We start from the raw sequence: 12,662 nt of genomic DNA on the forward strand, positions 1-12,662 counted from the left end.
GCTGCAAGATGCTAGACCAAGTCTGTGCCAGTAGGCGTGGTCGCAAAGATCAGCCTCTCCCCACCCAGATGAGATTTGGTTCTCTGACAGTAGCAGCTATGTTAGGGAAGGAATCAGATATGCTGGATACGCCATAGTATCCCTGCACCAAGTAGCAGAAGCAAGAGCCCTCTAACCAGGGGCCTTAGTACAGCTCACTGAGTTAACCAGGACCCCAGAGTTAGGTAAGAACAAGAGATTAAATGTCTATACAGACACCAAATACGCATTTCTAAAGTTACATGCTCATGTAGCTATATGAAAATAAAGAGGACTCCTGAATGTCACAGAAATCCCAATGAACCAAAGTCAACATGGGTGCTTTGAGGTTGAAATAGACCTTCTCTCTATCAGCCTATGAGCAGACTTCACTTCTGCTGGAGTTTTTGACTGCCTAGAGAGGCATGTATTTGTTGCTTTCGGAGGCCATATGAATCATTACATATTACAAATGCCAATCTGCATCCAAGGACACATGGTCTAAAAGGAATACAAGATTATACTTGGGATTCTGTAATTAGGGTCGAATCAGATGCAAGCAATTGTACTATTTCTCTTAGTAACCCTCTTCCATCCTAGGTAATGACATCATACAATGGAAGGTAGTAAAACAAAGACACCAAATAATAAAACCCTTACCTGAGATTACATTCTAGAAAGCAATCATCCTAAATGCCAAATCTCTAGATTACTCAGAATGTAACAATGGTTGAATCACACTTGTCTAAACGCACCAAACCCCAGAAGGAAACAGGACACCTATGCTTCCCAAGGGATTCTTGTTTTCAGTTGGCACTCTCAGGAAGACACTGCCCTACAAGGCCTAAATCGCCAAAAAGCCTCTGAGACTTAAAAAGAACTCTTTGATGTGGTACTCCCTCATCAAAATCTATTCAAAAATTTTATCCCCATTGCCATAGCTGATACAAGGGTGCAGGACTCATAGTCATGAGAGTTATGGCCCTGGTAGGCAGTCTTGTAAAACTTGCAGGAGGAATCACATACATTAACAGCTAAGAGCATCACAGCCTCTATGGCCATGATAGCACATGAGATAGGAAAGGACTTCAAGCTCCTTTTGCAGTCACAGGACTCACTTGCTAAAATGACTTTAGATAACCACATAGCATTAGATTATTTGCTTGCTTCACAAGGAGGAGTGTACACCATAGTAAATATCTCCTGTTGCTTTTACAACAACTCTACTGGCCAGATTGAGGAAAGTAAAAAACAGTTGTTAGAACAGGTCACCTGGCTATAGGAATTTAGTAAACCCAGCACTGAATCCCCTATGGGGCAGTCTGTCTAAAACATCTTGCCTAAGCTAACCTGGTTACTCCCCTTATGAGGTCCCTTAGTTGCCATCATTCTCTTGTTATTATTTGGTCTATGCAGACTTAATTGCCTTGTTTTTTTTGTCTCCTCCAGGATTCAGGCTGTACAACTACAGAGATGGTCATATAGGGTTATCAACTAATCCTTTCAGTCAAAAAACAAGTTAACCCCTTGGACCAAGCTGGACAGTACCTCTGCCCATCTGATCCCATTATGGACAGAGAGCAAGAGGAAGAGACCCAGAGTATGCCACCCAATCCAGCAGGAAGTAGCTACAGAAGATGGGTTAGAGTCCTTCTTCCCAAAGAATTGGATCTCTAGTCCTTGAGAGGGGGATGTTAAAGTAGGTGGCTAACCAGACAGGAGCCCGAAGAGGGCAGAGGGTGAAGAAAAAATTCAACCATAAGCCCAACCATCAGCTGATAACAGATGGCTGATCTCAATTCTCAGGCCCAGATATGGCCCAGGGCAGTCACACCTCCCCCACCCCCACCCCCGGCGGGGGGCATACACAAAGGGACTGACAACAGAGGCGAGTTAACAGTGGGTGTACCGGGCACCATGCCCTGGGCCCTGAATTCTGCAGGGCCCCGCAAAACTCCAACTTTACACTTTTTTCTAGACACCAAGTTTGGTTTCAAATGTGTAATTTAACATTAATAGTACATAATATTTTTTATTTATTTAAAAATATGGTTAATATGTATTTTTATTTTCTCTTTTTCTCTCTTTTTTTTTTTCCTCCACAGAGACAGAGAGAGAGTCAGAGAGAGGGACAGACAGGGACAGACAGACAGGAATAGAGAGAGACGAGAAGCATCAATCATCAGTTTTTCGTGGTGACACCCTAGGCCAGGGGTCCCCAAATTACGGGCCGTAGGCTGCATGCGGCCCCCTGAGGCCATTTATCCAGCCCCCGCTGCACTTCTGGAAGGGGCACCTCTTTCATTGGTGGTCAGTGAGAGGAGCATAGTTCCCATTGAAATACTGGTCAGTTTGTTGATTTAAATTTACTTGTTCTTTATTTTAAATATTGTATTTGTTCCCGTTTTGTTTTTTTTCTTTAAAATAAGACATGTGCAGTGTGCACAGGGATTTGTTCATAGTTTTTTTTATAGTCTGGCCCTCCAACGGTCTGAGGGACAGTGAACTGGCCCCCTGTGTAAAAAGTTTGGGGACCCCTGCCCTAGCTATTCATTGACTGCTTTCTCATATGTGCCTTGCCCAGGGGGCTACAGCAGACTGAGTGACCCTTTGCTAGAGCCAGCGACCTTGGGCTCAAACTGGTGAAATTTGCTCAAACCAGAAGAGCCTGCGCTCAAGCTGGCGACCTCGAGGTTTAGAACCTGGGTCCTCCGCATCATAGTCCGCCGCTCCATCCACTGCGCCACCACTTGGTCAGGCTGTCTCTCTCTTTTTTTAAAGGGCCCAATATTTTCTTCTGTGCCTGGGGCCTCAACCGACCTTAATCTACCTCTGACTGAAAAACAAGACAATGACCCATATGTGACCTTATACTGGGGACACTAGACATGGAAGGGCAAAATGATAGAAAAGAGCATACATGTGGTCTCAACACACGAACAGTGCAGATGTTTGACCACCCACTACCAGCAGAGCTGTGCGCTTGCAATGGGCAGAAACAAACCATCCAGAGAGGAGCGGGAGTTGGGGGAGCTGCCTGGTCAACATAAAAATCTGACAGTGTAAAGCTGGGCACTCAGATAGGTCTGAGTCACCCGCTTAGAAGTCTTCCAAGTATACTTTCTTTTCACTAACAAACGGCTACCTGTTTGTTATTTGTGTCTCATCTGAAACCATTCTCTCCAGAAGATCACAGGCAAGGACTCCAGAACAACATGGCGGAACTGAGAACTGGTGACACTCCCACTTGGGCTATTTCCTGTTCTCTCCCAAAAACTTGCCACTACTGTATTTCCCCATATATAAGGAACACCCTTTTTTGAAAAATTTGGGGTCTAAAAACTAGGTGTGTCTTATACAATGGTTGTAGAGTTTTTGACTTGCACTTCCCACTTTTTCGGGCTTGTTTTTACGCTCATTGTTGAAGACAGTTATTTGTCATCAGACACAGATGAGGACAAGCTAATGGATGGGAATTTTGACAGTGATGAAGAGTTGAATAAATTTTATGATGAATAAAACGTGAGTTCAATAACTTTATGTAATACATTTTCTTATCAAATTTTGGGCCCCAAAATTAAGGTGCGTCTTATACATGGGAGAATCTTATACATGGGGAAATATGGTAAATGCTGCACCTTTAGCATCTGCATATTTCTTTTTTACCCTTTCTCTATATTGTTAAGTGAGAAAGGACCTCAGAAGCACCTAAACCCCATTTCTAGGCAAAGAGATGTTAGCAGCCCCAGACCGTAGGCATTGTTGTGTTTCCAAAAGGAAACTGTCAGTCCTGGTTGGTCTGCAGGTTGCCAACTTAATACACTGATTGGTCTGAGTAAATAACAATTTGTTTTGAAGAGTCCAAAAACACAAAAGCAGTGTTAATAATGAAAAAAAAAAAAGAAAAGAAACGATAACCCTCTCAGCCTAGGGTCTGGAAAAACAAGGTTTGTCAAGATTTTTTATATCTCTTAAAAACTGGTAAATATATTTAATATAGTTACCTAAAATTTGTAGGGCCTTTCAAAAGTCCTTAATAGATTTCTTTCCTTTTCCATAGATTCTTTACAAGATAATTAGGACATCCATACCTAAAGCGTTCCTCCTGTGAAGTCTACAGTTAACATATAGACAGGAGCTTCTCACGGGCAGGGGCAACTCTGTACCACTGGTGACACTTTCAGTTGTCAGACCAGAGGGAGGAGAGGTGGTACTGGAAGCTAATGGGTAGAAGCCAGGAAAGATGGAAGATACCTACCGAGTTCAGGACTGTCCCAACTACAAAGAATTATCGAGTTCAAAATATCAGTGCTGTTGAGGAGCTGTGATATAGTCCAGGTACCAACCCCATCCTCAGAGCTCAGTCAGTGATCGTGAGTCTGCTCTTCACCCACCACCATTCAGCCCCAGGTTATCTAGTCAGCAGAGCCAAGCTTTTAGAACACGTCCCTCTACCTCCAAACCTCTATCCTTTCCAACATGCTGCCTCTCACTACCGAGCAGACTATGGTAATCTTTCTGTATTGATTGAAAGGAGGTCCTACAAATTGGAAATCCTATACTCAGTTCTCAAATTCACTGAACATTTCTCTCATTAAACCAGTTTCAGGTAGAAAACAAGAATAGACATTTGGAGAAATAGAGGTAACAATATATGAAGTGTGGCATAGACTAGGATTTTTATCTTTCTTTTTTAAAACAGAGCTACTGAGCTCTATGGAGGACCCAGATATTTAAAACTTAACATATTTTAAGAGAAAATAAAATGAGACACAAAGACAGATGCAGCCTGACCTATAGTGGCACAGTGGATAAAAGCGTCAGCGTGGAATGCTGAGATCACCGGTTTGCATCCAAGGCTTCCCTGGTCAAGGCACATACGCGATGCAACTTTACTACAAGCTGATGCTTCCTGCCCCCTCCCTCCTCTCTCTAAAAATCAATAAATAAAATCATAAAAAAAAGAGGCAAAGAACTATAAATTGAAAATAATTAACATACTTCCTGACTTCTCTTGCTTGCAGATACAGCAGCCCTGGAGTCTGTATGGCCTGGGCAGTACTTGACCTATTTTGACAGCCAAAGTGTTAAATATTTAAGAACATTAAATAATAAACACATAATAGAAACATAGGGAAAATATCAGACCTTGTGAACTCAATTATGATGTATTTGGTAACAAGGAGTTAAAGTGACCAATCTGTCCAGTGAGGTCTACTGGTCTATCTACAAATGGATATATATATATAAATTTTATTTGACTAGATGCATGCTATATGTTTAATTTAAAATGCACGTGCATTTCAACCTCTGATGAGCAGTACTGAAATATCATTAAATCCTGGGAACATTCATGGAAAGAAAAAACTACAGCAATCATAATATTAGAATTTTATTCCCCTAGGGGTGTCCATAATCACAGGACAAATGATGAAATATATCCTTTCAGTGGAAATACTCTGTAATTACTATGAACCCTTTATTATAAAGAAAAAGTAAGACAATAAAGAAATCATTTTAAGAAAGCATTCAGAGTTCCCTTTAACTGTTTCCTTTACTCACATATATCAGATATTCAATTTTTTCCATTAAACTTTCAGAAAGTGGAATCTGCTTTTCACCAAGCTGTTAAAGAAGCATAAGAAGAGGACACTTGGGCTGTTCCGAGATAGGGCCCACCTATCTCGCCTCACCAGGTACCCTGCTTCTCAGTCCACAAACCTGGGGATGGACAAGAGCAAGCATGGGCAGTCGAGTGACCAGGGGCAGCAGTTAAAGAAAAGAGGGAGTACCAGATATTTCTAAAATACTTTCCAACTTTCTAGTTGACTTAAGAAAAGAAAAAATAATAGAGATGTAGGTAGAGAAGCTCTAGATGGAAGTTACCTACTAAAGACACTGTCAGTTTTAATAAAGAAAAGCCAAGCCTTAAAGAAGAGGAAAGAGAATAAACCCAGCAAAAGACAGAGATGCATATGGGCAAGGCATTTAGAGAGAAATGAGGGGGAATGAAAAGTTGAACAATGGGTGTAACTTAGACCCACTGTTTGATACCCAAACTATCAAAATGCAGGTTTGATATGAGAGAGAATATTTGACATAGACACATTAAATGATTATTCTATTAAATTATTCATCAAAGCTAATGCTGAAATAGATTTGTGCCTTTTGTAACTCCTGAATGTTCTAGAATTTTGGGTGTCCTAAAGAAGACAAAGAGTGGCCCTAGCCAGTAGGCTTAGTGGCAGAGGGTCCGCCTGGCGTGTGGATGTCCCAGGTTCAATTCCCAGTCAGGATACATAGGAGAAGCGACCATCTGCTTCTCCACCCTTCTGCCTCTTCCTTCTCTATCTCTCTCTCTTCTCCAGCAGCCATGGCTCCATTGGAGCAAGTTGCCCCCAGACATTGAGGATGGCTCCATGGCCTCCCCTCAGGCACTAAAATAGCTTGGTTGCTGAAGAACAGAGCAACAGCCCCAGATAGGCAGAGCATTGCCTCATAGGGGGCTTGCTGTGTAGATCCTGGTTGGGGTGCTTGCGATAGTCTTTCTGCCTCCCCACTTCTCACTTAAAAAAAAGATGTGTTGTGTGTTGGCGTTAAGTACATGTTTGCAATTATAACTCTTCATTATAACTTCATTTATAACTATTTTCATGCATAACTTTCTGTATCGTATAGTATTAGTGGTAGATAAAAAATATTGAGCATATACTCTATACCATGTGCATGTATTAACAGTTAATTCACATACAGAGAGGCACACGTACATACACATACACACACACCAATGTGGTATATCTATTGCATTTATTTATTGTACAGATGAAGAAACTCTGGGTGGATGTGTGTACATAAGTGCATGCATGGACATATGTATTACAGGCCAGTAAACCAGGACAAGTGGAATAGAGAAACAGACAGATAGTGACACAGCCAAGCAGTTTACAGCCACCTAGTAAATCACAAAATCCTATCTTCTGTAACCAGTGTAAATGGTTTACACTTCTCCTCCCTCACCGAAGGGTAAATAGCTTAAATCACCCTGCTAAGGGAGGGAGATAGCAGAAATCCAATTAGTGCCATTTGTGCCAAGCACACCCAAGGAAGGACGAAGTTAAGGGAATAAATCTCATTCTGGCACATCAGCATAAAGTGATGAATATTCTATTGAAATCTTTCTCTAAGACCTCCCCTAAGCTCCCAGTCTTTAAAAACCCTCAAAACAAAGGACTTAGTGCATTCTCCCTCCTGGGAGTATGCCTGCCTTTCCCTTGCCCCTCACTAAAGTCATGTGTTGCTTAAACTTTAAGTGTCTCCAGGAGACTTGCAGCCAGGGAGCAGTGGGCAGCAGCCGGTGCCCCGGGGAACCCCCTGAGCCTGTCTCCAAGGCCCCCTTTTCTCTGACTTCCCAGGGACCTCAAGCAGCCCCACCTAGGCCCACTTCTTTCCCAAAACATCCTGAGAGAGACAAAGCAGCCCCGCCTGGGCTTTCCTGTTGTTTCTTTATCCTAAACCCTTCCTTGTCTCAAGGTCCCCAGCTTTAATGCATGTACTCTCTGAATCACCTGGACTAGTGTTGTGAAACTTCCTGCACAAAGTCAAGAGCCCGTATATTACTGCAGCCCTAGCCCTAAAGGGCCAGGCCCCCTGTCTGATAACATGTGTACATATATGTCCTTTTAGGTACAAATAGAAAAGATATCCTAATTGTCCCTGACTGATACTAAATTTTTTACTTTATAATTAATATCCTTGTGTTGTGAAGATTAACTTTTATCAGTTCTTGGGTGAATATAAATATTTATACTTTCTCCTTGTCTTGCAGGCAGAGTATTGCAGTTAAGACACCTTTTTGAACAGGGCAAAAGATGAATAGCAAACAAACAATTGAAGGATTTCTCCAAAGTTTTTCATTAATGATTAAACAGCATCATCTGATGACTCAGAAAATAAAACATAGCTAAATCTGTCAATTAGCATTTTCATCTTCTTTCCTGACACAGCTTAATGGCATCTGCAAAATGCAATTTCCAACCCTGAGCTCTTTGACATTTTCTGTTTCCTCCTGTGTCTCTCTCCTGTTGCTCCTGTTATGACTGAGAGCAGCAGCGTGTCACACTCCACGGTGGCAAATACATCACCTGCTGTTGAAAGGAAAGCAATTATTGTGTCCTCACTAAATCTCGGGGACAACTCGGGTACTGCTTTCCCATTTAGGTGCATAAACAGCCAACCTAGAATGGGTTTTAAGTGGTCGGACCTCAGTGACAGCAGCTGGGCTGCAGGTTAATGTCACCTACAGTGCCCATTAAGGGTATGGAAAGCTGCCAGGCAAGAGTGCCCTTTCAGTAACTACCATCTGTCCCCCAGGGAAGGTGCCTGCCACATTCCCACACACAAAGAGATAAACAGTGACTGGAAAGATAACATATTTCCTTTCCTTTCCTACTCCCTTGGTTTGAGGACAGTGACCCTGGAGTGGAGGTTGGGCTGTTTCTCAAATAGTTTTCTGGCTGGTGGAGTGGAAGTCAGGAATTATATCTCTTTTCTTGTTTTATGTCTCTTTTCATGTCTGTCTGTCTCCCTCCTTCCCTCCCTTCCTTCTTCTCTCTTTCTCTTTCAATTGATTTTAGAAACAGAGGAAGAGAGAGAGAGAGAGGGGTAGAGAGAAAGAGAGACATCAATTTGTTTTTCCACTTATTTATGCATTTACTGGTTGATTCTTTTTTGTTTTTAAAGAGTAATTTTTTTAAATTTTTTTATTTATTCATTTTAGAGAGAAGAGGGAGAGACAGAGAGAGAGAGAGAGAGAGAGAGAGAGGAGAGACAGAGAGAGAGAAGGGGGTGAGGAGCTGGAAGCATCAACTCCCATATGTGCCTTGACCAGGCAAGCCCAGGGTTTCGAACCGGCAACCTCAGCATTTCCAGGTCAACGCTTTATCCACTGCGCCACCACAGGTCAGGCCTGGTTGATTCTTGAATATGCCCTGACCAAGGATGGAACCAACAAACTTAGTGTATTGAAACAATGCTTTAACTGCTGAGTACTGGCCGGGCCTAGGACTCACATCTCTTTCTTTCCCAGGCATCTCTGTCTAGCTCACCTAGGTGTCACATATGTGTCAACTCCTGTCTAACTCCACCTCTTCTGAACAGACAACAAAAGAGATTCTAAGTGATAGAGAAAACTGTGCCCTTGGGAGAACTTCAGCGTGCAGCTTTGCATTTAATAAGGAGTTTTAATTGTTTCTAAGCTGGAGAACTCAGTGCCCTGAAAAAACAAGGTCAATACAACATTTTCTCGGGAGTTCTTTTTAATGTACTTTTGCCTCTCTAAGCTAAAGAAATTGCCTTGTAAACACTATCAAACACCAAAGAATCCACATTCCATTCTAAATAAATACAGCAAGCCTCTGTTAACCAGAATCCAATGGACTGATACACCAAATAAGCAGAATCAGGTTGAACACCCCATTTTTAAAAGAAAGCAGTACTCAGGCGCATATTCATGTCAGCCAAAGAAACACATTTCAGTGCTCTTCCTGGGGTCCGTTCAATGATCCAGTCCCTGTCTAGCTTCTCTTACTCATAGAGAATGGGTTTTTAGAATATAGACCCAGGGACAGTAATCATATTGTCACTATATAATGACATAATTAGTGAGATGCTTGTGGTTATGACATTAATATTTTGGAGAAATTTTTCATGTACATGAACAAAAATTTTTAAAAGAATTTTGGAGTTAGCAGTAAACAGCAATTTATATCTATGCCTACACCGTTGGCCCTAAGTATTCCAAAGTACAACTTTTAAGCACTTCCTTTGCCCTGCTATTTGCTTTAGTCCTGGGGGGAGAGCTGGAACTTCCGTTTCTCATCACAGAGGGCAACCTGAGGTGGGAGGTGAAATGACTACTCAAGTGAGACAGCACACCGATACCCAGGGCAGGCTTGGACGCGGGCGCTGTACCCAGGGCAGGCTTGGACGCGGGCGCTGTACCCAGGGCGTGCTTGGACGCGGGTGCTGTACCCAGGGCAAGCTTGGACCCGGGTGCTGTACCCAGGGCAGGCTTGGACGCGGGCGCTGTACCCAGGGCAGGCTTGGACGCGGGCGCTGTACCCAGGGCAGGCTTGGACGCGGGCGCTGTACCCAGGGCAGGCTTGGATGTGTGCACTGTGTGTTTAAATCCATCACTGCTGAAGCCAATCAGTTGACACCATTTCCCTGAAAGGTTCTCTTTTGAGAAGAAATTTTAATTTACAAAAAAAAATTAAGTTTCTATTATCCATCAGTGGACACCTTGGTAGTTCTTTCCAGAACAATTAGGAGCCTGAAATCTGCCCTTGGTTCTCTTAAATTTTCCCATAATGTTCACTGGCAGAATGAACACAAAATCTCCACAAATTAAACCTCACCAGAGTTAGTTCAGAAAGTGCAATTTCTCTTGTCTGGTCAGCATATGCAAGAGTTTTTAGGTGATAGGTGCTATAGAACAACTCTGAAACAATTTATTTCAGTTATTCTATACAGAAAAAAAGGAAAGAAAGAAGTCCAAGGAATGATTATGTGTAGAGTCAGTTATTTATTTTTTTCTTTTTAAGATAAATCCTAGGTCCTGGAGTTGAGCAAGGCCATTGGTGAGCACGTGGTGCACTGGGAGAACAAAGGCTAGGAGCCATTTAACCCGAGCTTGAGGCCCACTCAGCACTTATTAACGACTGTTGATGCTCTCCCCTTCCTCCATGATCAGGAAGACCCACGGCCTTGCAGAATCCCACACATCCAGTGTGGAAGGGAAGTCACACAGACATACTCAATGGTCAGTCATTTCTACAACTACTATCTCTTTTAGTCACATGCTGTCACCTTTGCCACACCACTGAATTAGTAGAAAAGCTGGGAGTGGTAGCAATCTAACACTGGCCTGTCTTCCATCAGTGCTTTCCATAATCACGTCCGAGAAGTGCTGAGAGTTGGTCAGAGTGCACTGCTAAACATCATGTGGCAGACTGTCCCGCCAGGAAACACGTCTCAAACCCGCTTGACCTCCTTTTCCTATGCTGTTAGGGTCTCAACTATGTAGTGTGGGCACTGCTTCGTGCACCTTGCGGAACTGAAAGTGATGAAGACATGAAGAAGGGCCTTGCAGCATCCACGGCAGGCACGTGCCCGTGTGAATCTGGGACACGCGGTGTGATAGGTGCTGTAAGAAGAGACCCAGTTCACCCTGAGAAGGAGAGGCAGGGAGGAAAGCCCGTTTCCAATCCCTCAAGAGACAGTTTATTTCTCAGTATGATGTAGATGCTGCAGTCACCCAGCTTGGGTTCAAAACCTGGCTTGACAACTCTCTTGTTCTTTGATCTTGGGCAAGGCCCTCAACCACTTTGTGCCTCAGTTTCCTCATCTGTAAAATAGAGATACAGTCGTCCCTCGCCACATCGCGGTTCACTTGTCATGGTCTCACTGTACCATGGATTTTTAAATTGTATATATCTAATTTTTTTTGTTTGTTTTTTGTTTTTTTTTGTATTTTTCTGAAGTTGGAAACGGGTAGGCAGTCAGACAGACTCCCGCATGAGCCCGACCGGGATCCACCCGGCATGCCCACCGGGGGCGATGCTCTGCCCATCTGGGCGTTGCTCTGTTGCAACCAGAGCCATTCTAGTACCTGAGGTAGAGGCCATAGAGCCGTCCTCAGCGCCCAGGCCAACTTTGCTCCAATGGAGCCTTGGCTGTGGGAGGGGAAGAGAGAGACAGAGAGGAAGGAGAGGGGGAGGGGTAGAGAAGCAGATGGGCGCTTCTCCTGTGTGCCCTGGCCAGGAATCGAACCCGGGACTTCTGCACACCAGGCCGACGCTCTACCACTGAGCCAACCGGCCAGGGCTATATCTAATTTTATATCGCAGATTTTTCGCTAAATTACAGGATTTTGCAGTATATAGGTACTTTTATATATTTATTATTTTAATTATTTATTTTGTGGTAAAATAAGCAAAATAAGTGTGGGAAAAGTTAATAACAGTGTGGGAAGGGTTTATAAGAGTGTGGGAAGGGTTTCTAAAGCCTTAAAATATATATATACAAATAATAAAATAAATATAAAGTCACTACTTCTCAGATTTTCACCTATCGCAGGGGGTTCTGGAACCTAACCCCTGCGACAGATGAGGGACCACTGTTATACTAGTGATGATTTCTAATTCATATGGATTTTAAGAGGATCATGTAAATGAATACTCAAACGCTGACTCTGTAAGGGATAATGTAATGCTGGTGGCCGAGGCCAGGCAGGTTCCCATTGGATTTGGGCAGATGGTAGGGGAACTGTGGAGCTGGAAAGTGTTGGCTATTCCGGTTTATTAGAGTCTCGAAAGGGCAGGCCAGTAAACAGGCAGGGGAAACCTTTTCTAGCAGTGGCAGGTAAGCAAACAGGAAAATCGCCCCTCGCTGTGCAGGCAAGCAATCTGCACCAAGGGCAAGCACCCACAGCCTTATACAGGCTACACACACATGTGGCTCTGTCACGTGCTCATGCACTAATCATGTAAAGCGCAAGTGAGCAAGCCTAACACAGCTGTTTTCCCTACATATAGCCATTCCTCTTGAGGACTGAAATGGCACAGCATGGTGCCACCATCATGGTG

The 12,662-nt window shown here is 43.2% G+C and overlaps 1 protein-coding gene across 1 annotated transcript in view; it reads right to left on the reverse strand.

Annotated features, from left to right (window-relative positions):
- Positions 1 to 12,662, reverse strand: part of NCKAP5 (NCK associated protein 5) — a 1,041,554-nt gene that overhangs the window by 746,457 nt on the left and 282,435 nt on the right. The window lies entirely within an intron of this gene.

This window comes from Saccopteryx leptura, chromosome 7 (assembly GCF_036850995.1).
Source record: "Saccopteryx leptura isolate mSacLep1 chromosome 7, mSacLep1_pri_phased_curated, whole genome shotgun sequence".
In the NCBI taxonomy this organism is placed as follows: Eukaryota; Metazoa; Chordata; class Mammalia; order Chiroptera; family Emballonuridae; genus Saccopteryx; species Saccopteryx leptura.